The sequence below is a fragment of the Tursiops truncatus genome, chromosome 21 (genome assembly GCF_011762595.2).
Source record: "Tursiops truncatus isolate mTurTru1 chromosome 21, mTurTru1.mat.Y, whole genome shotgun sequence".
Lineage (NCBI taxonomy): Eukaryota > Metazoa > Chordata > Mammalia > Artiodactyla > Delphinidae > Tursiops > Tursiops truncatus.
Genome location: NC_047054.1, coordinates 11,299,460 through 11,318,221, shown reverse-complemented (window position 1 = coordinate 11,318,221; position 18,762 = coordinate 11,299,460). Strand labels below are relative to the sequence as shown.

The following is an 18,762-nucleotide window of genomic DNA, read 5'->3' as shown; positions in this document are numbered from 1 at the left end:
CTGGCCGCTGTCTTTTAATTCCTCCAATATCACTGATTCTTGCAATGCTTGATAAGTTAATACTGTTCAAAATGCATTTTGTACTGAAATGCTGTTTATTATCTTTTTAGTCATTAATTAAAATACGAAGCAGAATGTAGAGTACAGATCTGGTACACACCATTACACATCTTATGCAAATGGCAGTGCAGTGATTATAAAACAATTGCAAATATGAAGTTGTAAGTGCCTAATGCGCCGATAATTGGATTTCACACTTAGTTCTTTGCTGTCTATTGTTCTTGAAATACATTCTGTAAATGAAACTTCATTACGCTGTAAACTGTCTATAATCCTTATTTATGACATATGCCACATGACAATCTTCTATACTCTTTGTTTATTAAACATATTTGTTACTATTTTTTTAACATCTTTATTGGAGTATAATTGCTTTATATTGTTGTGTTAGTTGCTGCTGTATAACAAAGTGAATCAGTTATACATTTACATATATCCCCATATCTCCTCCCTCTTGAGTCTCCCTCCCACCCTCCCTATCCCACGCCTCTAGGTGGTCACAAAGCACCCGAGCTGATCCTTGTGCTATGCGGCTGCTTCCCACTAGCTATCTGTTTTACATTTGGTAGTGTATATATGTCCATGCCACTCTCACACTTCGTCCCAGCTTACCCTTCCCCCACCCCATGTCCTCAAGTCCATTCTATACATCTGTGTCTTTATTCCTATCCTACTCCTAGATTCTTCAGAACGATTTTTTTTTTTAGATTCCATATGTATGTGTTAGCATATGGTATTTGTTTTTCTCTTTCTGACTTAATTAACTGTATGACAGACTCTAGGTCCATCCACCTCACTACACATAACTCAATTTCATTTCTTTTTATGGCTGAGTAATATTCCATTGTATATATGTGTCACATCTTCTTTATCCATTCATCTGTTGATGGACACTTAGGTTGTGTCCATGTCTTGGCTATTGTAAGTAGTCCTGCAATGAGCATTGTGGTACATGACTCTTTTTGAATTATGGTTTTCTCAGGGTATATGCCCAGTAGTGGGATTGCTGGGTCATATGGTAGTTCTATTTGTAGTTTTTTAAGGAACCTCCATACTGTTCTCCATAGTGACTGTATCAATTTACCTTCCCACCAACAGTGCAAGAGGGTTCCCTTTTCTCCACACACTCTCCAGCATTTATTGTTTGTAGATTTTTTGATGATGGCCATTCTGACTGGTATGAGGTGATACCTCATTGTAGATTTGATTTGCATTTCTCTAATGATTAGTGATGTTGAGCATCCTTTCATGTGTTTGTTGGTAATCCGTATATCTTCTTTGGAGAAATGTCTATTTAGGTCTTCTGACCACTTTTGGATTGGGTTGTTTTTTTTTTTTGGTATTGAGCTGCATGAGCTGCTTGTAAATTTTGGAGATGAATCCTTTGTCAGTTGCTTCATTTGCAAATATTTTCTCCCATTCTGAGGGTTGTATTTTCATCTTGTTTATGTTTTCCTTTGCTGTGCAAAATATTTTAAGTTCATTAGGTCCCATATGTTTATTTTTGTTTCTATTTCTCTAGGAGATGGGTCAAAAAGGCTCTTGCTGTGATTTATGTCATAGAGTGTTCTGCCTATGTTTTCCTCTAAGAGTTTGATGGTGTCTGGCCTTACATTTAGGTCTTTAATCCATTTTGAGTTTATTTTTGTGTGTGGTGTTATGGAGTGTTCTAATTTCTTTCTTTTACATGTAGCTGTCCAGTTTTCCCAGCACCACTTATTGAAGAGGCTGTCTTTTCTCCATTGTATATTCTTGCCTCCTTTATCAAAGATAAGGTGACCATATGTGCGTGGGTTTATCTCTGGGCTTTCTATCCTGTTCCATTGATCTATATTTCTGTTTTTGTGCCAGCACCATACTGTCTTGATTACTGTAGCTTAGTAGTATCATCTGAAGTCTGGGAGCCTGATTCCTCCAGCTCTGTTTTTCTTTCTCAAGATTGCTTTGGCTATTCGGGGTCTTTTGTGTTTCCATACAAATGGTGAAATTTTTTTGTTCTAGTTCTGTGAAAAATGACATTGGTAGTTTGATAGGGATTGCACTGAATCTGTAGATTGCTTTGGGTAGTATAGTCATTTTCACAATGTTGATTCTTCCAATCCAAGGACATGGTATATCTCTCCATGTGTTTGTATTGTCTTTAATTTCTTTCATCAGTGTCTTATAGTTTTCAGCATACAGGTCTTTTGTCTCCTTACGTAGGTTTATTCCTAGGTATTTTATTCTTTTTGTTGCAATGGTAAATGGGAGTGTTTCCTTAATTTCCCTTTTAGATTTTTCATCATTAGTGCATAAGAATGCAAGAGATTTCTGTGCATTAATTTTGTATCCTGCTACTTTACCAAATTCATTGATTAGCTCTAGTAGTTTTCTGGTAGCATCTTTAGGATTCTCTATGTATAGTATCATGTCATCTTTAGAAAGTGACAGCTTTACTTCTTCTTTTCCGATTTGGATTCCTTTTATTTCTTTTTCTTCTCTGATTGCTGTGGCTAAAACTTATAAAACTATGTTGAATAATAGTGGCGAGAGTGGACATGCTTGTCTTGTTCCTGATCTTAGAGGAAATGCTTTCAGTTTTTTCACCATTGAGAATGATGTTGGCTGTGGGTTTGTCATATATGGCCTTTATTATGTTGAGGTAAGTTCCCTCTATGCCTACTTTCTGGAGAGTTTTTATCATAAATGGGTGTTGAATTTTGTCCAAAGCTTTTTCTGCATCTATTGAGACGTGTTTATTTCTTAAAGCTTTAATAGATGATCTCGTTCCCTAAACATGGGCACTCACCTCTGATGTGATGCTTGGACGAAACATGACAAGTTCTGTTCAGGAATGATAATATATTGAGTGAATTATTTTCGCCTCATTGTGATACTTAGAATACATCTCTGGGAACAGGCTCTGCTTTCTTCCCTTGTCTATGGATATGGAGAAGGCAGTTAATTCAAGTTTGTTGGAAAATGGGGAGGATGTTGGCTTTGGCTGCAGGGACCAAGTGAGGAATGATTGATATCTGTGTATCGTATCAGGGACAAAATGAGAAAAGTAGAACACACGTGTCATTGCTGTGTTCGGTTGTGCTTTACCATAACCTCTTCTTAGCTACCATAGAAGGTATTCTTATTTCAGTACTATCTTGAATCAAGATTACCTTGGGACTTCCCTGGTTGTCCAGTGGTTAGCACTCTGCCCTTCCACTGTAGGGGGAGCGGGTTCAATCCCTGGTGGGGGAACTAAGATCCCACAAGCCACCAATAAAAAAAAAAGATTACCTTTTAACCAACTAAACAGAACTTGAAATTTCTACATTTTCTCATCTGATTATTATTATTATTATTTTAAAATTTATTTATTTATTTTGGCTGTGCTCGGACTTAGTTGCGGCACACAGGATCCTTGTTGCAACATGTGAACTCTTAGTTGCAGCATGCATGTGGGATCTAGTTCCATGACCAGGGATGGAACCTGGACCCTCTGCACTGGGAATGCAGAGAGTCTTACCCACTGGACACCAGGGAAGTCCCCTTCTCATCTTATTAAAGTATCAAGAGAGCAAACATACATGATCTGCAGTTCCTGTTATCACATGCATAGCACAGTGGTTTATATTCCTTTTTAGAGGGTAAAAAAACCTGAGACATTTTAGGATGGCCAGTTGAAATAATTATGGATATCATAAATTAGGGAATATTTGGTATAATGTTTATACTTGTGTGCGTATGATATAATTAAGAAAATGTTATTTTGTGATTTGGAAAGTAGGTTCCTATAATTTCATCTGTTTCTATTAGGCAAAATACTTTTTGTAAAATATAAATATGAACCACGGTCTGCTTTCCGTTCTTGAAGCGTGCGCGCGCGTGTGTGTTACGTTTCTTAAATCCTATTCCTTTTAGCACCAAGGAATAAAAATGGAAAGTTAAGTTTATATGAAAATTACACGGTGTCGTTTACAGGAGGTTTAGGGCCTAAAAGCCCACAGATGCTGCTGATCGGATCTTCCTGGCGGCCTGCTCTGCCGACCCGAACATTCTCCCTCTGGACCCGGGCCCAGTGGGCTGGGGTGGGGGGCACATTCTCACACCCCCAGCTGTGAACACTCATAAGAGCCTGGGAGCCTGAGACTCCTCCTTGCCTCACCAAGTGTGGGGCCCACACTTTTCCAGCTAATCAGTCTCGGGATGGCCGTCATCCTTCTCAGCGGCAGCCTGCCTGTCCACCTTCTGGAGCCCAGAAGCCGGACTCAGGCTGCTTGGACTGTGGAAGGATGAGGGTGAGTAGATGGGAAAAACTAGGCCATTTGGAGGCAATCGTCACTTGACAGGCAAAACACACTGAGTTATAAATGGTGACCTCCTGAAGGAGAAACCAGAAGAGAACTTAGAAAAAGCCCTCATATGTCTTTGAAGGGAGATTTCCCATTTCATCTGCAAAGCAGGAGCAGATGCCATGAAAAAGGAAGAATTTTAGAGTAGAATTTAGTTTCGTTTCCCCTTAAAATCAGTAGAGGCAGTGAAAAGCAGGGTGGATGGGTTCATACAGCCAAAGTACGTTACTGGCCCCAGAGACCACTCCTGTGTTATCGCTGAGCTCTTAAGATGTTTCTGTTGAAGTTTTGAGGACTTTACATGAGTAATAAGGACTGAGTCCTTATAACTGCCTCATGGGGTAAGTCCTGTTATCAGCAGCTACCGATTAGGAAGCAGGCATGCAGAGGATGTGTTACTGGTAAAGAGAGGCTCCTGGGTTCAAACCTCTGCTTCAGATCCTGTGTTTTTAACCAATATGCCATGTGGAACACCTATAAAGCAAGAATGGGTCATTATATAAAAGCACCAAGTAGAAATATTATAACAATGGTAGCCCTTGAGGTGAAAACTCAGTAGTCACAGGTCAAGCATAGCTGAAAAAAAATTCAGTGCACTAGAAGATCAAGCTGAAGGAATTCCCTAGAATTAAGCACAAAAAAGGTAAAGAGAGAACATGAGGAAGCACAGTTAATGTTGCAGTACTTGGATCCAAAAGGCAAAAATGCTAGAAGGGAATTATAAAAAAAAAAGATGGTTAATCGGTATTTGTGATCAAATGGCTGTTAATTCCCCAAATTGAGGAAAACGGTCTTCAGATTGAAAAATGGAACCACCTGCGAGGCTGGAATAAAGGCAAAGAAAAACCATCATTGTGAAACATGACACACTCCAGAGTCAAGACAGGATCCTGAGAGACGTGGTCTAGGAAATAGAACTTGCGTACTGATTGACAAGAAATGTCTCAACTGGAACAATAGGTGCCTGGAGATATCTGTTGAATTTCTTGAATTCTATACTTAGTTGAACTGTCATTCAATATTGAAGGTGAAATGGAGATGTTTTCAGACATACAAGGACTTGGACATTTGACCCCACAGAGACCATGTTGAAAGAAAAACAGGAGCATGTTTTTGAGGATGAGGAAAAATTAACCCAGAAAGATGTGAGCAAAAATACCAAAGACACATTTATGAGTATTGATTTTAGAATGAGGAATACATTTTCTCTTTGTTTGATAAGCAACCATACTTGGAATCCACATAACGGTAATATCAGAGCAGATGTGGTATGGGGGAGGGAAGTCTACACTTGGGAAAGTGAGAGCGTAGTGCTGAAGTCCTTGTTTTGTTCAAGAGGATGTTAGAGATACTGGTTAATTGATGGCTTTGCTAGAAAAACATATATAATTGCATATGTTAAAACGTTTAAGGGAGAAATAAAATATATAGGTCCAAAAAAAGTACAATGAAAATCCTATACAACAGAGGTCCCCAACCCCCTGGCCACGGACCAGTAGCGGAACCGGGCTGCACAGCAGGAGGGGAGCGGCAGGTGAGCGAGCGAAGCTTCATCTGTATTTACAGTCTCTCCCCATCACTCACATTACCGCCTGAGCTCCACCTCCTGTCAGATCAGCAGCAGCATTAGATTCTCACAGGAGCTCGAACCCTGCTGTGAAGTGCACATGCAAGAGGTCTAGGTTGCGTGCTCCTTATGGGAATCTAATTCCTGATGATCTGAGGTGGAGCTAAGACAGTGATGCTGGTGCTGGGAAGCGGCTGCAAATACAGATTACCATTAGCAGAGAGGTTTGACTGCACAGAGACCATAATAAATCAATTGCTTGCAGACTCATATCAAAACCCTATCAGTGAGTGGCAAGTGAAAACAAGCTCAGGGTCCCCACTGATTCTGCATTATGGTGAGTTGTAAAATTATTTCATTATCTATTACAATGTAATAATAATAGAAATAAAGTGCACAATAAATGTAATGTGCTTGAATCATCCAGAAACCCTCACATCCCCACCCCGGCTGTGGAAAAATTGTCTTCTACGAAACTGGTCCCTGGTGCCAAAAAGGTTGGGGATGTAAGATAGTATATATCCTCTGCTATATAAGATAGTGAAATGTACAATGAAAAACATTAAATTAAACATGAACTATCAGGACAAAATAAGTTCCAGTTTATCAGTAATCACAATAAATGTAAATGGGCAAAACTCAAACATTAAAAACAGGGAGTTTCCTGGTGGCCTAGTGCTTAGGATTCTGGGCTTTCACTGCTGTGGCCTGGGTTCAGTCCCTGTTTGGGGAACTGAGATCCCGCAAGCTGTGTGGCATGGCCAAAAAAAAAAAAAAAGATTAAAAATGGACTCTCAGGTTGGATTAAATACAATACAGAGTTCTGTGATGTTTACAAGAACATGCAAAAAATGTACTGAGAATAAACTTGGGGCAAGATTAATAAAGAAAATAAAGAGGAAATTCAAGAATATAAAGAATTCGAGATGGAAAATGTGATAGAATCACAAATAATAAAAGAAAATCATATGATAATCTGTAGACATTTTTGCTGAGAAGTTGGAAAATCAAGATGAAATTGTTGGTTTTCTTGGTGAATATAAATGCCATAAGTTGACTCAACAAAGGTTATTAAATGTGACTGGAACAGTAGCCATGGGAAAATTAAAATTTTTTCATAAATGTGCTTTTATGAAAGGCACTGGCTCAGTTTCATAGGTAAATTCTACAGAAACTTTTTGGAATTGATAATTCTATGTTATCTAAACTATTTCAGAGAAATAAGCATCACTCTTTTATAATGAATTATAAATAATTTATTTATAATGAATAACCCCATAATGTAGTAATGGATCAGAAAAAGGCTAATTTCACTTAAGAGTGTAAATGTAAATTTCATAAACAGCACATTGAATTAACTGTATATTAAATAAGACCAAGTAGGCTCTGTTCCATAAATTTAAGATTATTTCAATAATAGAATCTCTATTGTGGGAATAAATAAGATGAACATGTTAAAAAAGAAAAAATACATACAGTTGTATCAGTAGATACTGAAAGACCTTGAAACAATACAGTAGCCATTTATGATAAATTCTAAGTGAAAGAGCATTGGCAGGGACCTTCTCAACAGGGGTAAGAATATAATCAGAAACCACAGCAAGCATGGTAGTCATGGAGGAAATACTAAAATATGGAACAAAGTAACAATGTCAAAATGATCACTATTAGTCCATATTATTCTGGGGTCTCTAGTTAAGGTTATATGGGAAAATAAGGGAGATAAAATATTGGAAATCAAGACTTAATTTCAGTGAAAAATGGAAGATATTATACAAAATCTGCTAGATCAGTAGGAACATTGATTATATAGGACACATAAAAAACTAATAAATAAAAATCCTTATAGTGCACATGATAAAATAATTTTGTTTTTGAGGTCCACTCTCAAAAACAACAAACCCTACCAAATACCTTGGGATAAAACAGGAATGGATGAGGGCTATAGGGGAAAAAGTGATAAAATGCTTGGAAAGGACATAAGACATTACCAAGTGCTTGGTATAGGGAGACACTGTAGTGGGAAACTCAGTACTGAAACACATCACTTCCCTTCAGGTGTGCGTGTGTGTGCATGTGTGTGCATACATGTGCTCTCGTACGCTGTAATGTTAGTCAGAATCCTGTTTGGAAGGGCAATAAAGGTGGGGAGAGAGGAGTTAATTAAGGGATAATAAAATTAACTAGAAGAATCAATTCACAAGATTGTCCAAAAAAGAGTTTTAAAGAAAAATCTGAATGGTGGGAGTTCTGGTCTACTGGAGAGAAAAATCTCATTCTAATGCTACAGAAGGTAGACAGATCTGCAGAACAAACTTCTCTATTTAAGTGGCATTTTCAAGTTGGTGGAGAAAATATGGATTATTTGGCCAATTTGTTGTGGTAACTGGTTGCCATTGGAGAGAAAAAAATTAATTTCTATTTCACAACTCAAAAAAGTTTCAAATACATTTTAAAAAGTTCCAGTCATTAAAAATAGTTATAGACGGGCTAAGAGAAAAGTTAATAGAAAATATCTCTTAAATTGTGGAATTGGGAAGATCTTTCTAATCACAGAAACGATTAAGGAAAGGATTGATATATTTGGACACATAAATAATGTTAAACCCATGTAAATTGTTGCAAGATACCATTGATGAAGTTAACACATGAATGACAATGAAATAAAACGTTTGTAACCTACAGAGCAGAATTATAAAATTCTGGAATTTATAAAGAGATACTTGTTTGGTAATTAAAAATTTATCACCCCAAAGAAGTAGGCTAATCTATGGAACAGACAATTTATACAGAAATACATTTGATCAATAGTCATATTAAAAGGCCCTGAAACTCAATGAAAACAATGAGAAACTTTCTTTTTAACAGAGGCAAAAACAAACAAAATTGATACTATGAGATGGGTAAATAGGTACAAATGTTTGGGCAGCATTTGGGGCTGATAATGTGCATATCCTTTGACCCAGTAATTCTACTCATAGAAACCTATTCTGCATAAACTCACTGAGAGCAATCAAAAATATATACGGAATTGTTACCAGTTGGAGGAAATTGGAAACAACACAAATGCGTCACAGTAAGGGATTTGTAGGGCCAGTTGTGAGTCTTCAAGGCAAGAAAAAGATAATTAAGTACAGGCACAGCTCTGAGATACTGTGGGTTCCAGTCCAGGCCACCGCCATAAAGCAAGTCACGCAAAGTTGTTGGTTTCCCAGTGCATATAAAAGTTATGCTCACACTATACTGTAGTCTATTAAGTGGGCAATAGCATTGTGCCTAAAAAAACCAATGTACTTACCTTAATTAAAAAGTACTTTATTACTAAGAAACGCTAACCATCATGTGAGCCTTTAGTGAATTGTAATCTTTTGCTGGAGGAGGGTTGTGCCTTGGTGTTGAGGCTGCTGACGGATCGGGGTGGTGGTTGCTGAAGGCTGGGGTGGCAGTTTCTTAAGACAGCACTGAAGTTGGCTGCACTGATTGACCCTTTCAGGAACGATTTCTCTGTAGCAGGTGATGCTGTTTAATAGCATTTTACCCACAGAACTTCTTTCAAAATTGCAGCCAATAAACAAGGTCCTAGTGTATAGCACAGGGAACTATATTCAATATCCTGTAAGAAACCGTAATGGAAAAGAATATGAAAAAGAATTTTTTAAAAAGCAACATTAAAAAAATGTAGAGTCAATGTTCTCAAACCCTGCTGCTGCTTTATCGTTTCTGTGATATTCTAAATCCTCTGTTGTCATTTCAACAACCTTCACAGCATCTTCACCAGGAGTAGATTCCCTCTCAAGAAGCTACTTTCTTTGCTCATCCATAAGAAGCAACTCCTCATTTTTCAAGTTTCATCACAAGATTGCAGCAATTCAGTCACATCTTCAAGCTCCGCTTCTGATTCTAGTTCTCTTGTGTTTCCACCACATCTGCAGTTCCTTCCTCCCCTGAAGCCTTGAACCCCTGAAAGTCATCCCTGAGGGATGGAACCAACTTCTTCCAAACTCCTGTCAATGTTGATATGTTGACCTCTTCCCATGAACCACGGATGTTCTTAATGGCACCCAGAATTGAGACTCCTTTCCAGAAGGTTTTCAATTGACTTTATTCGATTGCCCAGACCCATCAGAGGAATAACTGTCTATGGTAGCTATTGGTAGCTACAGCCTTATGAAATATATTTCTTAAATAATAAGACTTGAAAGTAGGAATTACTCCTTGATCTGTGGGCTGCAGAATGGAGATTGCATTAGCAGGCCTGAAAGCATTAATCTCATTGCACATCTCCATCAGAGCTCTTGCGTGACCAGGTGCCTTGTCAATGAGCAGTAATATTTTGAAAGCATCTTTTTCTGAGCAGTAGGTCTCAATAGTGGGCTGAAAATATTCAGTAAACCATGTTATAAACAGATGTGCTGTCATCCAGGCTTTGTTGTTCCACTTATACAGCACAGGCAGAGTAGATTTAGCATAATTTTTAAGAGCCCTAGGAGTCTCGGAATGGTAAATGATCGTTGGCTTTCACTTAAGGTCACCAGCTGCATTTGCCCCTAACAAGAGGGTCAGTCTGTCCTTTGAGGCTTTGAAGCCGGGCATTGACTTCTCCTCTCTCGCTATGAAAGTCCTAGATGGTATATTGTTCCAAGAGAAGCCTGTTTCAGCCACACTGAAAATCACTAATTATCTTAGCTAGGTCTTCTGGATGACTTCCTGCAGCTTCTACATCGGCACCTACTGCTTCACCTTATACTGTTATGTCATACAGACGGCTTCTTTCCTTAAACCTCATGAACCAACCTCTGCTAGCTTCAGACTTTTCTTCTGCGGCTTCCTCATCTCTCTCAGCCTTCACAGAATTGAAGAGAGTTGGGGCCTTGATCTGGATGAGGCTTTGGCTTAGGGGAATGTGTGGCTGATTTGATCTTCTAACCAGACACTGAAACATTCTCCAAATCAGCAATAAGGCTGTTTTGCTTTCTTTTTTTTTTTTTTTTGCGGTATGTGGGCTTCTCATTGTTGTGGCCTCTCCCGTTGCGGAGCACAGGCTCCGGATGCGCAGGCTCAGCGGCCATGGCTCACGGGCCCAGCCGCTCCGCGGCATGTGAGATCTTCCCGGACCGGGGCACGAACCCGCGTCCCCTGCATCGGCAGGCGGACCCTCAACCACTGCGCCACCAGGGAAGCCCTGTTTTGCTTTCTTATCATTTGTGTGTTCACTGGAGGAGCACTTTCAATTTCCTTCAAGAACTTTTCCTTTGCACTCACAACTTGGCTGACGGGTGCAAGAGGCCCAGCTTTCAGCCTGTCTCAGCTTTTGACATGCCTTCCTCACTACGCTTAATCATTTCTAGCTTTTGACTTAAAGTGAGAGACGTGCACCTCTTCCTTTCACTTGAACACTTAGAAGCCCTTGTAGGGTTATTATCTGGCTTAGTTTCGATACTGTTGTATCTCAGGGAGGCTGAGGAGAGGGAGAGATGGGGAATGGCTGGTGGAGCAATCAGAACACACACAACGTTTAACGATTCAGTTCCCGTCTTACATGGGCGAGGTTCGTGATGCCCAAAACAGTTACAATAGTAACATCAAAGATCACCGATCACAGATCACCGTAACAAATACAATACTAATGAAAAAGTTTGAAATAGTGAGAGTTACCAAAATGTGACTTAGACACATGAAGCAAGTAAAGGCTGTTGGAAAAATGACACAACAGACTTGCTTTATGCAGGGTTGTTACAGACCTTCAGTTTGTAAAAATCACAGTATCTGCGAAATGCAGTAAAGTTCATTAAAAGGAGGCGTGCCTAACTGTGTGCTGACATGGAGAGATCTTGGTGATACAGTAAGTGAATTAGTCCAGCAGATGAGCCGGATGTCAATTCTGGGAGGGTCGGGCATTTTAACCTTCAATAACTTGGAACTAATATACAGTTTAGATTGATAGTCACAACACATGTGTGTTAACTGGTTACCGGAGACCAAGGGTGGATAGCCAGTTTGTGTATTGTAATCAGTGCTTGTGGCGGGTGCTTGCTACAGTAAGAAATGGCTCATTTTCTCAACTTTTTAGGATCGTACCTTTGAAAGTAAGTACATGACGTTTAGTAGCATGTGATCAGACTGGTGGTTGGTCAGAGCTTTTGCTAACAAAACAGGATTTTCAGAAGATGGGGTACAGCATGCAGCTCTTCCGGATTCGTGGAAATTAATCTGATGTGACCACGGTGTTTCAGGGCCATGTGAAGTGTTTTGTGGGTGAGCGTTTGTGTTCCTACAAGCTCAGTATGAATAAAGCACAGCACACTTTCCAGTGTGATGTTATAAACAAGTCTTCTCAAAAAAATGCATGTTCCTCTTTCATCTGGTTCATTTTGGGGGAAACAGTGATTTCGTGTATCAGTATGCGATGAAAAAAAGGCAGAGGCTTTATAATTTATCAAGGTATATGAACTAGCACCTCTTTTAAAAAAATGCTGTGTTTGGGTTTATCTGGGGATAGCACTTTTTTTTCGTGGAAAGAAAATGATCGATTATTAATATTCCCTGGGACTGTTCTTTTGTTTCTTGGAACCTGCCTGGCTCTTTGCAGAACCAGTCTAAGTTCACAAATACCGCTTCCATCCTCAAGTTATATGCGGAATCATCACCCCTAATTTAAAGTATGGTTTTATTATTTCTCTTTGGGTGAATATTTTGAAGTTGGGAAATCTGTCTATCATAACCTCAAATCCAGCTTGAAAATCGAAATACTTGCATAATGCCCACGTGATGTAGGTGCCTACAGGGTTCTCGGTTCCACGGTCTTATTTAAAAATACCTGGTGTTATTTTTTATGTACAGCGTCTCTGCCTATTTCATTCTTGCCATATTGCTGTTCTAGATTGATTTAATTATTGCTCAGTGTCATTTTTTTAATGTACATTCCATATGTTTCTTTTTCCATGGGGGAGGTTGTTTACCCTTTTTTATCATGTTTTCCCCATTTCTATCCATTCCTCATCATAGGCCTTCCCACCATCCGAGGCCCGGCCGTAGCAGCCCGGTTTCCCAGCAGCTGCCCGTGAACACCCGGCCCGCACCGGCTCCGCCACCATGGGGACTGCTCAGGTACCGTGTGACCCCTTTCATCCTCTGGGCCATGTCCACACGGCGGGAGGTGCTGGTAGTAGTGTTGATGGAGGTGATGCAGGTGATGGGAGGTGATGCAGTGATGGGAGGTGATGTAGTGATGGAGGTGATGCAGGTAATGGAGGTGATAGAGGTGATGCAGGTAATGGAGGTGATGCAGTGATGGAGGTGATGTAGTGATGGAGGTGATGCAGGTAATGGAGGTGATGCAGGTGATGGGAGGTGATGCAGGTGATGAAGGTGATGCAGTGATGGAGGTGATGCAGGTAATGGAGGTAATGCAGGTGATGAAGGTGATGCAATGATGGAGGTGATGCAGGTGATGGAGGTGGTGGAGGTGGGTAAATACCCAGGGGGCAGTCTCGCAGTTTCTAGCAGAGGACTTTACTGCTCAGATGGAGGCGTGTCTGTAAGCAGCTCAGAAATGCGGTGCTTGTGTGTAGTGTTTGGGAAGGAGGGGAGGGGCCACTGGAGATCCAGGGAGCGAGCGTGAGATGAGGTCTGGGTTCTGGTCCTGCTGGCGTCACATGTCACATGTGCTGTCACATGTGTGCTGGGAGGAGGGGCTTTGCGGGCACACGTGGGCGTGACCGCGGTGAAACCTCACACCCGGAATGGGGCTTCTCCAGGGACGTCGAATGACCTTACCAGGCTTATAAAGGGCTTCCACGAGTTTGTGGTGGTGGCTCTGCATGTGTGTCTGAGACTCACTGATGGCGAGTGAGACGGGGCACAGATGTCCCTTCAGGGGCAATCTGACTGCTGTTCGTTCCTAAAACACCTGGGGCGGCAGCGTGTTCTCAGGAAACCCCCAGAGGGCCGCAGCCCACTCAGCCATCTGCACTCACATTTGGAGTGTATTTGAGAGCAGAGGTGTGACCTTTTACTTCCCCTGATGCCAATGAATAAAATAATCAGTGAAGCCTTTATAGATAGAGGCTTTCATTGGTTTTTCAAAGGAAGAGGCGGCAATTTGTAGTCTATCTTATTTCTTACTCCAGGAGAGATTTAAGGCATGAACGATGTTGAAATTTCAGGTGGACCCTTGTCACTGGCTCCCTGATGACCTTCCTCCCTCCTCTTCTACCCCTCGTGCATCTCACCTGGCGCCACCTCACATGTCTGCACCTCCGTGTCCTAAGACCTTCTTTTACCTTCTTGATGCTCTCAGAAAAAGATGTTGACATGGGGTGTCAGTCTCCATAGCCCGGAACACAGTCATTTTTTGGTGGGAGTTTTGTGGAAGAGCCTTGAGGAGACCAAGCCTTTTCTTTCCTTTTTATTTATTTATTTATTTTATTATTGTGGTGGAGTTGTTTTACAATGTTGTGTTAGTTTATACTGTACAGCAAAGTGGAGTTCTCTGTTCTTATACAGCATGTTCTTTTTTATTTTTTTTATTTATTTTATTTTTTTTTTGTGGTACGCGGGCCTCTCACTGTTGTGGCCTCTCCCGTTGCGGAGCACAGGCTCCGGACGCGCAGGCTCAGCGGCCATGGCTCACGGGCCCAGCCGCTCCACGGCATGTGGGATCTTCCCGGACCGGGGCATGAACCCGTGTCCCCTGCATCGGCAGGCGGACTCTCAACCACAGCGCCACCAGGGAAGCCCATAGCAGGTTCTTATTAGTTATCTATTTTATATGTATTAGTGTGTATATGTCAATCCCAATCTCCCAATTCATCCCACTACCACCACCCCGCTTTCCCCCCTTGGTGTCCATACGTTTGTTCTCTACATCTGTGTCTCCACTTCTGCCTTGCAAACCAGTTCAACTTTACCGTTTTTCTAGATTCCACATATATGCATTAATACATGATATTTGTTTTTCTCTTTCTGACCTACTTCACTCTGTATGACAGTCTCTAGGTCCATCCACATCTCTACAAGTGACCCAATTTTGTTCCTTTTTATGACTGAGTAATATACCATTGCATATATGTACCACATCTTCTTTATCCATTTATTGATGGACATTTGGGTTGCTTCCAAGACCTGGCTATTGTAAATAGTGCTGCAATGAACATTGGGGTGGAGACCAAGCCTTTTCTTCTCTCTTTTCAAAAAACTGCTTCCCCCTCTGGTTGAGCAAAGACAAGGCATGATGTCTCTTCGGTGCTCTTATCAGCTCTTTAATCAAACTCCCTGCAGCTAGCGAGAGACAGCTGCATATTTTTTCCAGGAGTTAGGTAGGGTTCTTAATTGCAAAGAAGAGATGTTAGGCACATCACAGACCTTTTGGTGGGGCTGGATAGAGATGTTCTGTACGAGGCTGTCAGCCCCGCTGCAGGGCCCCGCATGATGAGGAGATGCCCTGGTACCCGGGCACAGGCCTTGTTCCAGGGATACCTGCTCCCACGCAGGGAAGGTCGGGGGCCAGACCCGGGGGCCTTGCCTGCGTCTGGCCGCCAGGAAGGCTGGAAAACGCCTTTGTTGTTGTTGTTGATGTTTGTGCTCATGTTGCCGTTTGGGAAGGGGTCGATCCCAGCGAGGGAAAGTGACAGAGGTGCAGGGAGCCTATTTGGAAATGCTGGGCGGCCCCGTGGGAGCCACCGCTGGAGTCTGCTCCGTGGATCCCATTCTTCATCCCCACGCTGTCCAATAGCACTCCCTGTTGTAAATGCCTCCGTCCCGTATAAAATGCAAACACGCTTACTTTTACCCCACTCATCGCACAGTCTAACTCCTAGTCAGGGTCTGGGAACAAAGTTCACTGAGTTCAACCTGACCCCTTCCTGGTTTCTGGGCCCTGTGTACTAACTACAGCCAACACAGCCTTTCGGAAACTAGGTTACAGGTTGTTCAGGTTGCTTTAGTTTCATTATAGATGTATACGTGACACAGCGAAGAAGAACTACGGGGGTGAGGGTAACTCCCGTCTCCCCTGCCCACTCCACGTCCCCTTGGCCCCGGCCAGTGGCTCTGCTAGTCTGAGTCCTTGACTTTGCGGGTGAGGGTGAGTGAGTGTGCTTCATGCCTCAGATGCCTGAGTTCCTGGTGGTCCTACCTGCGGGAGTCTCTGCAGGCTCCCGTGAGCTTTTGCAGGGGATGTGGTGGTGCCAGTGAGGGATTCAGAGGAACCCCTGGTCTGACCCTCTGCCCTTGCTCGGAGCAGAAGCTCCGCTGCGTCCTAATACTGTGGGTCCACTGATGCCCTTGCCACCTGTCGGTCCAGCAGCCTGAGCGGCTCCCAACTCCCCCTCCAGATCCAGTCCACAGGGCATCTCTGTGTTTCCATGGATAACTCACTCCACAGGGCATCCCTGTGTTTCCATGGATAACTCACTCCCTGCTGGACTGTCCTTCCCTGGGGACCAAGACGCCTAACAGGGCAGACCAGAGAGTCCTGGGGACGGGAATCAGGGCCTCCCTGACAGCCTCCACGCTTCCAGGAGCCTGTGTTGTGGCCACGGGAGGAGGGGACCACGTGTGGCTCCTGGTCCACGGCAGACACTGAATCTTGGAGGAACGGGCTTCTCGGGACAATTTCCGGAAGCTGCCAGCAAAGCTGGCCCGCGAGGAGCCTCCATGGCACCTGCTGCCCCGGATAACCCCAGAGTGGCCTGTGACGCCCCCTCTGCACCTCCCCACACCCAGCCCCCCAGCGCCCCGGCACGGCAGCTGCCTTGCCTTCAGTTTACAGGCAAAGTTGCTGAAAAGGGCAGTTTTGTCAGATTCTGCCTTTGGGTAGAACTTTAACTGTGGAAATTCATGGAAATGTAGGGATAATGTTTAAAAGACACTCATTACTATTATTGACGTTTTGGAGCGGAGAATTCTCTGTGGTGGGCTGTCCTGGGTGTGGAAGGATGAGGGCAGCGTTCCACATTCCCACCCACTGATGCCAGGACCCTCCCCCTGACTGTGAGCACCAAACACGGCTCCGGACATTGCCAGATGCCCCCAGGGGCTGAGGTCAGCCCCCAGCCCCGCTGAGAAGCACCTGAGGTTTTCAGGCTTATTGGCGTCAAGTTGGTGATAATTTCCCCTTCCAGGCCTTGGGGGTCCTCTGTCTCCCTTTATATCTGTGGTTTTCAAACGGGGCACTTTTGCCCCCATGGGATATTGGCAATGTCCAGAGAGATTTTTGGTTTTCACAGCTGGGGGGAGGGCGCTACTGACATCTAGGGGGTTGAGGCCACGATGATGTGAACCGTCCTGCAATGCCCCCCAACAGAGAATGATCTGGTGCAAATGTCACGAGGCAAGGCTGAGAAACCCTGCTTAACTTTTATGGTCTAACCTATGGTACTTAGGTATCTTCAAGAGTCTGAATAAGAAAGATACGGGGATCATATCATCTTGATATAGAACCATTTCTCTTCAATGTTAGAATTTTGCATGGGGGCTCTTAGGAACATTGAATGGAGCGGGTTTGCATGCAAATTTAAAACGCACATTTGCACTTTTTGGGATGACAGTAAACTGTTTTTGAAACAATCTACTGGAATTATTCAAATGGCTATCGTTTCATGGATACAGTGGTTCAGCGTAAGTAATGACATGCATGGTAACTCCTGTGACTGCATCCCTCACACCGAGTTTAGCACAGTATTTACATTTCTGTTGTGTTCTGACAAGGAAACAATCAGGCTGCACTTTGATATTTTGTTTCATTTAAAGTGAGAGAAATTATAGAAAGCGTTCTTAGCCCTGGTTCCAGGTCAAGCCACAATAATTATGAATTCAGAAACTTAATTTATTTTGCAGAAGAAAATTCACTTTCCTCGGGGTAACTACAAATAGATCTGTGTTTCTCAGAGACAAATGTTATGGAGAAAGAGAAACAAAATAGGACCCATTTATGATCCTAAACGTCTATATATGATCAACTTATGCTTCCAGAGGCAGCCGTCTATTAAAATGTTATTCATTTTCAGGGGGCAAAGAGTCATTGGTTTTTAGTTAGGGTTTTAGAACGCCCCCTGATTTCTTACAATGTGTTTACTTTGACAAACCTAATTTTTTCCCTTATTAAATGCATGAGTCCACTTTGGGTTGGTTGTTTACGGGGCTAAACCTAGTAGTGGGTTCTTCCGTTTCTCCTTTATCAGCAGGAAGGCCAGGAGGGCTCTGGTGTCACCCGTTGTGTTGGTGGAGAATTCAGTTTCTAATGTTACAGAATGAAATAGAGGCAGAATGTGTAAGGTTAACCAGCATTTGCTTGGCGGTAGGGACCCAGGCTCTCACTCAGATGCGTCAGTAACCTTCCTTGACTGTGGCCAGGCTCGTTGCAGTCTCCTTTCACCACCACCCGTGAGTGAGTGAGGGGCCATGCTCATGAACCCTGGATCTCCTCACATCTGCAGGAAGATCACACTTACCTACAAGGACTCCTGGGCATAGGATGGCTAATATCCATTGCCTTTATAACTAAATAATTTTAACTGTTTTAGCAGCAAGTAAATTTATATTAAAAATAAATTACACAAATTCTTTGTGAAAGTACCTTCTCTCTGGCTAGTTCAGAGACTTACTTGTAGAAATTGTGAACACTGTAATTGTAAATTGTGTTAAGTTAGTTGTCTCTTCTTTTAAAAATCATATAAGCACTATATCTTACCTTGAAGAGATTAGCATAAACAAAACAAGATTCAGAGATGGTCATTGTTTTTTTTTAAATTTTTATTGGAGTATAGTTGATTTACAATGTTGTGTTAGTTTCGGGTGTACAGCAAA

At 42.2% G+C, this 18,762-nt stretch overlaps 1 long non-coding RNA gene across 1 annotated transcript in view; it reads left to right on the top strand.

The window, feature by feature from the left end:
- The window catches only part of LOC117310020 (uncharacterized), a 233,638-nt gene that overhangs the window by 79,208 nt on the left and 135,668 nt on the right, over nucleotides 1-18,762 (top strand). The window contains exon 2 of the long non-coding RNA XR_004524285.2: nucleotides 12,961-13,062. This is a non-coding gene — a long non-coding RNA (uncharacterized lncRNA). The remainder of the gene's footprint in view (nucleotides 1-12,960; nucleotides 13,063-18,762) is intronic.